The following is a 13,740-nucleotide window of genomic DNA, read 5'->3' as shown; positions in this document are numbered from 1 at the left end:
ACTTCCTGGCAAAAGTAGCACTGGCTGAGCATCAGAAGCTCGCATCCAGTTGACATCACTGGAAGATGCACATGCAATGTAAAGTACGATGTGGACTTTAAGCTTCTGTTCCTGTGGTATGTGAGATTTTATACTACACAGAAGAGTTGGACCATTCACTTTTCTGGGTAACTGATATAAACCAGGTATCTGTGACCTCTTCCAGTCTGCTGTCTCTGGGGTGCGCCTCCATGACTTTAACGGAGTCCCACATACACACAACAAGGATAGTGTGTCTGGCTGAAGGAAGGGGCGTTTCCATGTTCTGTTGCTGACTGAGTTCCCCTATGATCACGTCTGATGTACAGGAACACTGAAACCATGTCAAGAATACGGTCTCTCTCATAGAGGCCCAACCACACAGAGAAGTCATGCAACCAAGTTCCCTGTTGGTGTGTGTCTCCTCCCTTTGACTATCTGTCCTTTTAGATGCAGGGTGTCTGGGACAGGCGCTGTCGGTCAGCGTGCCAGAGCCTGCGGGCACTGCTGGAATAGAGGGAGCAGCTTTCCTTCCGCTCTGCTGCTTGGGTGTGACTGAGGGCTGAGCTGGAAAGCTGCTGGGTGGCTGGCTTCCTTTTCTAGGTGGACCCAGCGAAGCAGGTGGATTGCCTGAGGAGTCCTGCATTGCTCTGGCTGGCACCAAGTGTGGCTGGATACCTCAGAATTCCCAGAGCTGCTCAGCTCTAAGCCCTGTCTATGCATCTACAGCACCAGGAACGTCTCCAGGGAGCGGAGGTTACTAGATTGGAGGATGTGAGTTACATTAAAAGGCCAGTCCCTGGGGGTTTAGGAGTGATAGCAGAATAAATACTTATAACTTGCTTTCATGTTACATGGCATGGGACTTGTTCTTCCTTGCAGATGACCTCTCCAGTGCTGCTCTGTGATAGCTCCTAAAGCCTTGATTTGACACTAACCTCTGGTGTGCTGTGGGCCAGCAGATCTGCACAGCAGCAGGCCCACCAGTCTTCCTGCAGAGAGTTAAAGGATTTTTGGAGAAGCTGAGCGATTAAAAAACCTGCCACTCTCTTCTCTGGCAGTTCCCTGCGTTCAAAGTGTCCCTCCCTCATCTCTGGCATAGCTGGGCAGCAGGCTGGGGAGGCAAGAAGCACTGGTTTTATTGTCGTTCAGATGCTCGGGGCTGGTGATGTTAGGTGCTGTAAGTGTAGATTTTTTGAGAGGAGAGTTGTAGAGGAGGGAGAAGCATCGCTATGAAGTGAACTGGAGGTGTAGTACTTTGACATCTTGGCACACAGGGCAGGCTGAGGAGAAAGGAGTAAGTTTAACCGAAAGAAAATCCTCTTAATCTGGGTGATGTCAGTTTGTCAGTTTGGTAGCTATGCAGCTGCAAGCCTGCTGCTGCCTGCTTTGCAAGGGGCAGACCATTAATTACAAGGCATGCAGAGTGCAGCACACTTAGGGCTCTGTGGTGCTGACAAGCTGATACCGCCCAGAATAACTGCAGAGAGCATGGTCATGTCCAACACGAGGTACATTTTAAGAACTGAAAAAACCCTGTTACCCACTGTGTCACTCTTGAAGACAACGTGGCGCACACACATGCTGAAACCTAAACCTCCCTTGCTTTCTGCTCCCCAGTAGCTTCATACACGTATTCAGCTTCTCCTTAGTGTGAGCCCCAAGGCGAGTATCAGTGCAGCACAGGGGTCGGAAGTGCTTTGGGGTTCCCTGGGCCAGCTGGATGTGCAGCAGTCCTGTGCCTTTTGACCTGCGAAGCACTGGAGCACTTGGGTAACGTCGCTGGGCAGGGCAGAGGGGTGGAGCAGGCATACTGTGTATATGCAGTGTATATGCAGTGTATATGCAGTGTATACTGTGTGTACACAGTGTATGGATACCTGGCAAGGCTGAGAACCCATTTTGGGGTGCGGAGGCAATATTGTGGGTCAAAGAATGTGGGACAGAGTTAGGTAAGAGGATGTGAGAGCACGCTTGGTATTTGGCTGCTAAGCAGGAGGCAAGAAAGGATTTTACTGTTTGTGGCTGGAGGGATGGATCAGGTTGAGAAGAATCTGGTTGGGCTGTGGTGTAATTGTACAATATATCCAGAATTTGCAATTTATCCCAGACTAGACTGGAAACGTTCTGGTATTTTTCTGTAGTGCTTACAAGCATCTGATAGTGACCGTGCTGGGCACCTAACTCGCTGCCCAGAGCACTGACAATTTGTCCCCTCTTGTTTGTCTGCCCACACCTGCAGATTTAATACTTCTTTCTTTTTTGGAGAATACAGCCCTTTCCTGTCCTGTCCTGTCTCTTGTGCCATTCTCAGGGAGACGTGGTGCAATGATAGCACTTCCTAGTGAGGGGCTGGTGAATCACTTTGTTGGTGTTCATGAATCTCTTTTTGCTACCAGTTTCTGCACTGGTCTTAATATAATTTCCAAAAGCAAAAGTAATTTCAGGGCCTTTTCTTTTCGTTAAAGAGACAATACTGAAATTACCTCATTGCATACTGTACCCAAGCTCCCAGTGCGCTGCAGAAGAGCTCTTCCAAATCTATTTGTGTAGCTGAAGGTATTGCCACCTATCCAATTGATCCAAGTGCAGAGCTTGCTTGCAGCAGGGCAGGGAGAGGGAGCACATACGTTTGTCTCACAGGCTTTGATGGGTAGTCCAATAACTTAGCTTAAAGTTTAAAGCTGTGCTGTGGGTCTGATAACCTCTTGCACGGGAGCAGAAGTGCTCTGAGCTGTCATGGCTAGGTGTGCAAAGGCTCATCTGCTAGTAGAGATCCTCCAATATTTTATTGCCTGCCTAGGAAATGTAACTGGTTGTTCACCTCCATCAGCTTTGCACCTCAAGTGGTGTAATGAAGGCAGGAAGCAGGAGTAAGTAGGTCCTTCAGAATTTCCTTGTCCAAGGGAAGAACAGATGGCAGGCTGTGTGGTTGTATCAAGTCAATGTCAAAGGTCTTTAACATGCATCCTCTTATGCATTGGCACAGAGCTCTTTCCTGGGGAAAAAGGAGTTGCACGTGGTGTGAATATGATCTTGTGAAGGTAAAGGCACTTGTGGTTTATTCTTGGCAAAGCCTGAGGCTGCTTTAAAGTCATCTTTATGACAGCACTAATATTCTGGCAACCACAGGGTCAGGGCATTGTGTGAGAAGCACAGAGGTACCTTTGCATGTTACCTGGTTCGATGGGCCAAGTGTCCCTCCGTCACAGAGATCCAACCCGTTTCTCCAACCAAGCACAGCACGAGGTCTGGCAAGCCCACCGCTGCCCTCAGAGGGTATTTCCCCATTGTTTTGTCTTGACTGTTACGCCTTTCCCTTTCCCTGCAATACATTGCTTGGTGCCGGCTGGTATTTGTAACGTGTTCAGCAGAATTTTAAAATGAAACTTCTTTGGAGGAGGTCAGCGTGCCGTGTGGGACATGGCCTGTGTGTGGGCAGCATCTGACAGATTCCTGTCACTGTTACCCAACAGCCTTGTCAGAAACGACAGCACCTGCCTGTGGGCTGCACTAGCACAGCGATACCAGCCAAAATGGGAAGCGTTAGCAGTGCTGTTTGCCCCAAGTGTTCGTAGTCCCTCCCCGCTATGAGAGGCACAATGTAATTGTCTGGATGGATAGTTACATGTGTTAGGATAGTGATACCAGATACCATTCAGTTCTGAGCAGTCGGAGTGTAATGATTATAACAGAAAAGCAGCACAGAAGGTTGCTTTAGAGTTTTTTAGTTATCAGTGACTTTTCTACACACAGGCCCGTAAGGAGGTAACCTATTGTAAAAGATGTCTCATTCCAGAATTAGTGCCAAAGATCAGATCTTCCTGATCCATTGCTGGGAAGGGAAGCTCTGTTCTCGCGTTTACCGTGTGCCTACGTGCTGGGGATTTTTCTGTTTAATTTCTCTGTGATGGATGAAATCACTTGAAATCTGTTTTTTATATCACAAGGTTATTTGACTTTTTCTGCCTATGCTGCAGCCATTAGTGCATGTCACGTATGTTATTAGCACTCCATAGCAGTATGTTGGTTTGTGCCTAGTAGCGATTCTCAAAATAGCCATTGCTTCACCCTCTCTCTAAGTTTGTGTGCGTCCAAGCCACTGAATTTTCCATGTGGTCCACTGTCAGCCTCCCATTGTAAATTATCTGCCCTTGTAATCCACAGCCTAATTTCTCTTACTCAGTTCAGTGGAACTACTGACCATTGTGTTTAGCAAATCAGGTTGGTGTTTTGAATTTTAAATGAGAATTTCCTAGTTGCATGATTTGTACTTACTTTGTAAGTTTTGTAAGGCTGTTTGGTTCCCTGCTGCCCTGATCTCAAATCTGTGACCTTGGAAATCAGTGGATTTGAACGTAACTATTTTTTCATTTGCAGTCCCCAGAGGATTGTAATTACACTGTTGCCTTGTGACTGTGCTGAATTAAGAATCAGAGCCCAGCTGAAATTCCCAGACCAAAGGATATAATGGCTACTAGTAAACTTGGTGCATTTTTTATGCTTTTTTTCTAAACAATATTTTTTTGCGTTGCATATCGTCAGCATTTTTGGAGGGAAGAAAAATTATTTCTTAGGTACCTATCAAAATTTAAGAAAATGGTGGGTCCTCTTCCCCCTTATGTGCACACCTTCTCCTTCCATATGTTTTAGTGTTCCGATCATCTCTTTCCATTGTAACAGGAAAACATTTTATAGACAAGGGAAGGAAAAATCCAACAAGTTTGCTCTGCCTGTAGGAGCTCTCAGTCTAAGTATGGCAAAATCAGCAAATATGAAATGCAGGCCAATAGTTAAGGACAAGAAGATAGTGAAGTTACAGATACTAAATAAAGACAGGATGAGATTGTTCAAAGAGGCAGGAGGAAGGACAGAGGATACTTGGCAAGAGAGACCTAATGGTATGGGTCAGCTTTACTACGATTGAATCTGAGTGTTATCCCAGATTATGGAGTTACAGCATCCAAAGCCCTCCCAGGGAGACAGATCTTAGCCCAGAGGGCAGCATGGGATAAGGCTAAAAGCATAGAGAAGAAAAGGAGACACACGAACAAAAGGAATAAGAAGAGTGGAGGGAGTGAGAAAGTGAGCAGGGAGGAAGAAAAGCAAAGGGCTGGGAGCAGCCTGGGGTCAGACTGTGTAAACACAAACTGCGGTCTTGAGCAAAGTCAAAGGGAGTTTTCTCAAAAATAACAGTGCTGTCAAGCCCAACACAAGAAGTTGAATTTTACCTGCAAGAAGACTTACGGCAGTTCTGCTCTGTGTTAGGTCTGCATTTGGAATTTCAAGTTTTGTTTTGCTTCTGGAGTCCTCAGTCTTGCATAGTCCCATTATGACAGTGGTGGGCAATGCAGGTTTTAGCGAGAATGAGTTCCTGTCCTTGGGCAGCTGCACCGCTCATGTGCATTTTTAGCAAAGACTGTCTGCAGGGTGCAGGTTAGCTGGTGGAGCTAACAGCAGCAACTTTTTGGAAAGCAGCACTGAACTTGCCACAGGCACAACCCAGCAGCATTTTCCTGAGCCAGGCACTGGGACTGTGTGTGGAAAGCTCTGTTTGATGAAATCTGGGGCAGCTGAAGGGCAGACAGGCTATTCTAGTGCTTGCCTGTCTGCTGGAAAAGGTGAAGGTGTACCTGTGCAACGTGGGGAAATACCGGTGCACGCCGAGACTTCCCTAAGAGCTCTGATTAGAAGATGCAAATGTGAAGCTTTAAAAAATTTAATTTATCAACAGAAGGAAAACTAGTAATGAGCTGAACAACTTTCACGTTTCTATCTTTCACCTTTCTAGATACTTTAGCAGCTGAAGATTTAAAATTAATCTAGATGATGTTGGGGCAATCTAACAGCCTCATTAATTTGAGGCTGTTAAAGTCTTCTTGAACAATCTGTGGTACTCTTTGGGAGGAGGAGTGTCTTCAAATTAGTTTAACCTTCACTTTATTATTGTTACTGGTTGAATTAATTGCTGTCTTTATCAGGGATCACAAACCCTCCACAAATCTGATTGTATTGACTTATATGTTTTCATTTCTTGAAAGGTGAAGATGTATAAAAAAATAAAGGAACTTTGGTGGCAGTTTGTTAGAGTAAGGAATCAAAACTGTATTTTCAGCACATCTTAGTAATATACGTGAATCTGTAGAACATATCTGAAATTTATATGTTTGCTCTTGTTCCACTTGTCTTCTCCTCTCTCTTCCCAATCATTGTTTCAAAAATGTCAGAGGAACCACAACTGAGCATATCTCCTGTTCCCACCTGTGCTTTGGGATGCAAAATAATGATGTTAGCACACAGAGACCTTGACTTCCTCTTGGATGCATCTGAACGATTTTACTAGGGAGTCCGCTGTGCCTGTGATCAGTCTGAAAGCAGCTGATGGTGGGCATCACCACAGTATGGTACTGGGCTGCTGATCAATTTTGTGTCTTTCAGGAGACTTGAAAAACGAGATTCATCAGGCATCACTCTCTTAAACCACAGCCTCACCATGAGAACATTAGGGCAGCCACGACTGTGCAAAGTATCTTCACCAGCAATCTCTTGCTCTCTGACAAATCTTTTGTCCTTGAAGGTAACTGTGGGTGGTCTTCCTTTGTCTAATTTCTGTAAATTCAGTGTATCACTTTCTAGTTATGCAGCTGATACTCGTGTTTATATGAATGGCTATTTAAAAAAGGAAAGATTAGATGTTTGTTGTTTCATTTCAACATAAATCAAACTTTGTACTCACATAGCAATTCTAATTTAGCCCCAGGAATAGCTTTAGTATTGCTAAGTGTCTGGAGAGTATTGACTACAGAGACATGATTTTAAGCAGGCTATAATAGTTTCTACAGCTGTTAACAGTTCGCAGAAGAAAGGCAGTATTATTCATCGGTGTTTAAAATGTGCATGACTTGCATTGCACAGAAGTCAGATTGGGAGAATGTCAGAATTTTTTTTTCTGAAATTCTGCCAGGAAACTCTTCAATAACTGGAGAAATTCTTTTCACTGGTGAAATCAACATGCAGCACATTGTGTTATTATAATTGCTTATAGCTCACCATGAAAGTTGTCTTTGTATGCGTGGATGTACGGCTTGTACTGTTTTGTTTTTATTTATTCTGCATTCTTTATTATAATGTTCTTTCCTTTTTTCCAGACCAGAAAGATTGTTATTGAGCCTTCCACAAAGCTGAAATAATGCTGTGTGTTAAAAAAATGTTAACAATTTGAAGAAGTTATAAAAATTTATAAGTTGACTGAATACTTTGGAAATTTCTGCATATTTTAATATAAATAGGTAATGCAAATGTTTGTTCTTTGCATTTAGAGGTGGGTCTCTGTTTTCTAAAGGTCTTGTATATAAATTTGATTCTTACAATTACATGAGAACAAACCCAGTATTTTTTCAGATTGTATAATAGGAAAAATGTATTCGCAAAAGACACATAACATACATGGTTATTTCTGAATGTCATGTAGCCATGAGATTTAACATAAATAGTATCAGTTGTTTGAATGACTTCATTAAGTGCGTTAGGGGACTGCCTGTTGCAGACAGATGAGGTCCTTCCATTTAGTTCCATGGGTCCTGGGTTGGCCCACAAAGGAAAAGACTGCTGCAGCAAACTGAGAAATAAGAGGAGATGATTGCTCTATAGATAGCATGAAGTTCCAGATTGCACTGGTAGAACTTGCATAGAAATTCAGTCACACAAAATCAAAGAAATCGCAGAAGACGAAGGAGTTTTTAATTTCAGATGAATTTGGTGTTAGCGATGAGTTCGAGCTTTATTCATAACTGAAATTATAAAACAGAACAAGAGAGTCCAAAATAAAGAAAGGAAGAGTAGAAACAGGTGAAAGGGAAGAGGTAAGCGACAGAATACTGGCAGGGGAGCAAGGACCTAAATGATGACAGGCAGTTTTAACAAAGAGTAGTCCAAAATGGTAACAGTTCAAATCCACTGGAGGTGCTGGTTGGGTGAATATCTGAAAAGACAGGTATCAGGCTGCTTTCTTGGGGGGGTGGAGCGGAGCAATGTGAGTTTTGGATGGTTATGCAGAGTGGAAAGGGCTTGTTACATTTCCCTGAAGGAGAATGAATGCTGATACTCCAAGACAACTTCTACACAAGCAAGTAAAGCAGCAACTAGGAGTGGACCTGGCGAGTTGCAGCTCTAGCAAGGCCCCCTGGACTGCACGCTGTGTGCAGCTGCTGTGCATTGCCTGTGCTGCCGGGGCACCTCTTCCAGCTTAGTTTTGTCTGAGAGGGATCTGGTCTGTGATGCAAAGCAAAGCATGGTAAGTGGGGCATTTGAGGGGGCTGACTTCAGAAGCACACTGCTAAACCAAACTTGAAAACTAATGTAAATGCACCCTGCCAGACTGTAGGGTGGGAGTGGTGACATGGGACAGGGCAGAGGGAATACTCAGCATGCGCTTGTTCATGTTACAGATGCTGGCAGCATGTGGAGCTGACAGCAGTGAAAGCTCAGAGGAGTACAGCACATGAAGAGGTCACCGGGAGCTGTAGTGCAGGGTAAGCCCTCCAGGAAAGAGAAAGGGAGAATGATTGATGCAATGCCGTGTAGGTATGTTTCAAAAAGTAAAAAAGATAGAGTTCCCTTAACATACATCTTAAAAGGAAGACCGTGGGATGGTTTTGTCCAATGAAACAATATTATTCAGTAAGGTAGTTCCCTCCAGAAGGGACAAAAATGGCTTTTAGACATATGCAAGGTGACCGTGAAGTTAGCTCAAGCTTTTCGTTGTCTGCCTTCTCTTCGGAGTAAAGAACACCTCGGGAAAGTTAGTGCCTATCTTAAGGTTACTGTAATCTAGTATTTCAGAATGGATTCCCTCCTGATGAAATTGCCCATGAAATTTTGATAGGGCTGGAAGCACTTTGTAACACCAGCTGCATTAAGAAGTGTGCAAAACTAATGCACAAGAGGCCCAGGTTTTTGATGCGCACTTTTTATAGATCTTTTTCTCAGGACATCCTGGAACGTGCTTTGCTTTGTTGAAAGGCTTCCTTGGTCGTTGTGACCAGTGCTATGAATTAACATTGCTGCTAGCAAGCGGTTTGCTCTGTAGGAAGCTGCTTATAGTTTTCAAAGACTGCTTTCTAGATGGAATCACCATGGTAAATGAACCCTTTAGAACTTACACTCACAAAACTGAATTCAGTTCGAGAAACTGTTGATTCTTCAGTCTTTTGTGAGTCACTTCCACTGTAACATTCTCTGGAATCATTCATTTTTGAGTGTTAAAAATGACTGGTTGGTAATGGGGAGTTATCATAGATTCCACGCTCCTTGTCAGTGTGCCACTTCATACAGTATTTATTCTCACAGACCCTGTTATATAAAAGTACCATTTTACAGAGCGGAGGCACAGGGAGAATAAATGATGTAGATAAGTCTGTGTAAGGAAATATGTTGCAGAACCCATCTGGGGCTTCCTCAGCTTACAATGTTTGGCCACTGGACCAGCTCCCCTCTTGTCGTGCAGCAGTTACATTCCTCTCGTGCTGTGGCTCTTGGTCAGCCAAAAGGCTGCTGCAGATAGAGCGATGGGGTGAGTCTGAATGCTTTCCGGAAGCTGGTAAGATTCTTAACTTTAGTGACAGGATTATGCCAAATAACATGATGATTAGCTGAGACAAATGTGTTTAGTACCCAAGTATAGCACGTTTATGTATGCCAGTACTTTGAAAACAAGGAATGCCAAAGGTGCACAGTTATTGTCAAGAACCGTTACCCTTGCTACAAGCAATGGGCATGCACAACAGTTTGGCTTTTGACTTTGCTAAAATGATTTGCTAGTAAGATTTTGGCTTGTGAGAGACAATGAAATGCACGAGCAGAACACAAACAGCTTTACTAGATCTTGACAGCAGTTGTGAAGATAAATTCTAACAACGTGTAGGATTCTCCAGGCCTCTTTCGAAATGACTGTGTTGCCTTGCTAAATACGCTGATTGTTGCAGGTCTTTGTCCAAGAACAGTTGGCCTTAATTGCTTCTGAGCAGTATTTCCTTGGCAGCTCTCAGATAACAAAAGGCAATCTAGAGAAGTCTGAATGAATCTCTACTTAGAAACTGGCCACGTTCAATCTGTAAAGTATGTAGAATTTAGTAATTAGATTTTTTTTTCCTGAGTAAAAGCCGAAGAGGGCAGTAGGTGCAGGATGTGGAGGGAAGAAGCAGTGCCATGACCCTACAGCATTTCTGCATGTTGAGTCAGGGAGTGACATTTAAACAATCCTCACTGCACCCAATATGAAAAACTATGATGCAGATCAAATTGCTGGCCCTGCTCAGAGAGAGATGAGGAGGAAAAAGGTCAAGGCATCTATCTACAGGTAGCCTTTCCTGTGTTTCAGATGTCAGGGGAGCTTACCAGCAAGCCAAAATACCTTTTCCCCCCTTCTCTTTACATTTTTCTTTCTTTGAGGGAATGAATGGCTCCGGACTTTCCATCTTTAGAGCTGGTGGTTTCCACGCCGCAGTGATTCAGCCAGCATGAACTCTTGACCAAATCCCAGTTTGTTTCCTGGTTTTGTTTTTCTAAAATATTTTACATTTAGCAGGGCATAAAATCTATGTATTGTCGCTACTATGTGATGGTGTTAAGAAGGAGAGCTGCACTCTTTTTACTGGTTAGCTCTCAAAGAGCAGTTCTCTGTGCTTCTGAAAATGTTGCAACTGAAACAACTGGAAAGAACTCACTGAATTTTGACTAAAATTAAGACCGAATACTTACATGCTCCTGGCTCTTTGATGCTGTGTGTTTATGTGGAATTTCCTTTGAGGTTTAATAAAGTCTGATTTTTATTTGAGAAATATGCCCTGCCTGAAATGTTCTAAGGTTTAATCAATGTGTTATTGCATAGGAAACTCATATACATTTGTTTAGTTGCTAGATAAATAGATTAGTATTGACAATGATTTTAGGGGATAGTAGGTTGTTAAATTAATGTGAAGGGCCTTGTTCCTTTGCCTCGGTGGATGTTTTTTGATGACTGTGTTCTCTGGGGTGCCCTTTCTGGGGAATATGCTGGTGGTTATCCCTGTTATCATCTAAGTGGTAGGCTCAGTAAGGACTTAGAGTAGCTTGGCTCTGGAGTTTTAAATACCACGAGAGAGATGCTAGACAGGAAATCTATAGCCTGGGAGTGCTACAAACAAAAGAAATTATACCCTGAAAATTAAAAACATAAAATGCTCTTTCAAAAGTCCATACATTTATATAGGTACATTACCCCAAATGATGCATCATACAAGTAAACAAAATATTGCTGTCATAGGTTTGAGACCAAAGATGGAAACCTATTACAGCTTACCTCTGTGAAAACACAGCATTACTCCCTTCACACCCTGTGTCTTCTTGTTGTTCAGCAGAAATACTGGTATGTACAGATTCATTTCAGAGTCCCCTTCATGCAGTGACCTCCATTGTCTGCTTTCTATTTTACACTACTTTCCTATATCTCCATAATTTTCTCCTTGTACTCCAGTAACTTGTTGGCCATCTCAGATTCTGCATGGGTTGCCTGAGGCTGTGGGCTGAGGTACTTTAGCTGCGTGGGGCCATCCTTCTTTTCAAATACCAGTACTTTTTAAATGGTACAGGGCATCCAAAATGCAGGACATAGTTGTGTGAGTATGCTAGTGACATTACATTGACTAACAAATATTCAGGTTACCAATTATTCAGAAGTGTCTGAACTAAATTTGTTTCTGCAGTGGAAGTTCAGCTTTGTTTTGCATATGTGCAATATGACAAGGTTTCATAACATGATCACGTAGAGGGTTTTTGTACTTTCTAGCCTTGAGTAGAGCTCTGAGTACGGAGCTAATGCAGCCATTGCTACATGCATTGTGTGTAGATTGAAGAGTGGCTCTCTGCTCACATCCACATGGCACTAATACTGTGTCATCTTGGTCTTGCATGACATTGAGTCAGGTCAGAGCAGACATTTTGCACGTGGAGCCCATAGGGGAGCAGGTAAGCGTCCTTGCTGCTGTGGTTTTGGAATCACTGATGGTAGATTGCATTGCTGAAGTCAGTGATACAAGATCAATGTAACGTCTATAATCACCTCTGGAACCTCAGATTTTCACATTTCAAAATGTAAAACACAACCACCTTTTTGCACTCAATTTTCTAATGTGGCTGGCCCAGTTTGAATGTCTTGTTTTGGAGTGGGAAGCAAGCGCTGTCTGTATGTGGAGGATACTGTATGGTATCCCATACTCAAATATATTGTTTTCTTCCTGAACAGGGCAGGATGAAAAGGGAAGATAAATTATTTCAGCTAAGTGAATAACTCACACAGAAGACTTTTTCCACACTACCCAACCTTCTCTTCTACTTGCATCATGTTGGTGATGCAATTGCTGTTCTCTGCTATTTATGTACCTTTCAAAATTTCTATTACTTTTTTTACTCTGTGGATTGATATGAAACAGTGTTTTGTGAGCTATCATTAATCCTGGTGTTGGCTTAGTGGGGTTTGGGTGCTCTTACTGTGTTGTTGGTGCTTTCTGTTTGGATGAAAGCACAGACACTTCCAAAATAAATGCTGCTAAGCTGATAGAAACCAGTTTCCCTGAAGATTGTTCTGTGAAGCTGAAACACTGGCTTTCTTTAAGTGCATTTGCTGGTACAACTCAATTGCACACATGTTTGCAGATGGTACAAAGAAGAGTGGCAGAAAGAAAGCTCAAGGTAATGGAGTGGAGGAAATGGTCTGCAGTATAGTCTTAAAGGGTGCTGAGCTCTTTCTGTGCTCAGAGATGCTGATTGTGCAGAATCTTCATGTGCATCAAAGGTGAAACTTATACTTAGGCAAGTGCTGGAAGGATCACTGCTCTGTGACCTGCGTCTCTCAGATATTTTTTTCAGTCTTGTACCTGTTAGCAAGTGGTTCCTGTTCTTTAGACTGCTGTTACCTCCTCCAACAGATAACGACGGTATGGAATACTGTCGTGTATGTGATGACTGTTCACTGTGGCTAGTTTCTTCTGGTGATGTCAAAAGTTATTTTATGCCTTTTTGCTTCCCTCACTGATTTTAGGGTTCAAACTTCTAATTGTTAACTGAGTGTCTTTTTCATGCTTTGCAAAATCAGGGATTTCATTGAAGGAGAGTGTTCCAAGCTGCTCTTGAGAAACCTCATGTTTGCATCAGGTGACAGAGAATATTAGTAAATCGACTTCTTGAAAAGGAACCTTCAGGATACCATGCTGTCACTGTGTTAGAGTGGTAAGGCCACAGGCGGAACCCAGCTGACACTGCTGCAGTGAGTGCCTGAGCCAGCACAGCAGAACAGCACAGGCAGCTGTTACAGCAGTGCAAGGTCCCAGATTAGCCAAGGCATAAATGCTTTGCTCTATTACAGTCTCACTGCAGCTTCCAGGGAGACAGCATGGGCCTCATGCGGTTCAAGGCGCCCATGCTAGACCAAAGCGCCCAGCCTGAGGACTCTGGTGAAGCTGCGACCATACTAGCTGCTTCCTCTGTCTCCCGCTGAAGGCCTCTGGCTTCCCATTCGGCTGCATGTAAAAACCTCTTTCAGCCAAGAAAGTGTGAGTAATCTCACCCAGCTTCTTGGCATTTGTTGGCAGAGAGTTAACCTTATGATTCTGAAGGAGGTTTCAAAGGGCATCCATTAACCCAAGGGTCCAGTTGCTTTAGGGAATGGGTGAGGCGTGGATGGATAGG

At 43.4% G+C, this 13,740-nt stretch overlaps 1 long non-coding RNA gene across 1 annotated transcript; it reads left to right on the top strand.

Annotated features, from left to right (window-relative positions):
* The first annotated feature begins 487 nt into the window (after positions 1-487).
* Positions 488-13,463, top strand: LOC114011994 (uncharacterized). Its single transcript, XR_003554168.2, has 6 exons — positions 488-6,595; positions 7,167-7,307; positions 8,105-8,311; positions 8,466-8,549; positions 11,321-11,422; positions 12,299-13,463. It is a non-coding gene; the product is annotated as an uncharacterized LOC114011994 (long non-coding RNA).
* The last annotated feature ends 277 nt before the right edge of the window (positions 13,464-13,740 follow it).

This window comes from Falco peregrinus, chromosome 1 (genome assembly GCF_023634155.1).
Source record: "Falco peregrinus isolate bFalPer1 chromosome 1, bFalPer1.pri, whole genome shotgun sequence".
Classification (NCBI taxonomy): Eukaryota; Metazoa; Chordata; class Aves; order Falconiformes; family Falconidae; genus Falco; species Falco peregrinus.
Note: the sequence above shows the minus strand (reverse complement) of the source record. Positions and strands in the feature narration are given on the sequence as shown.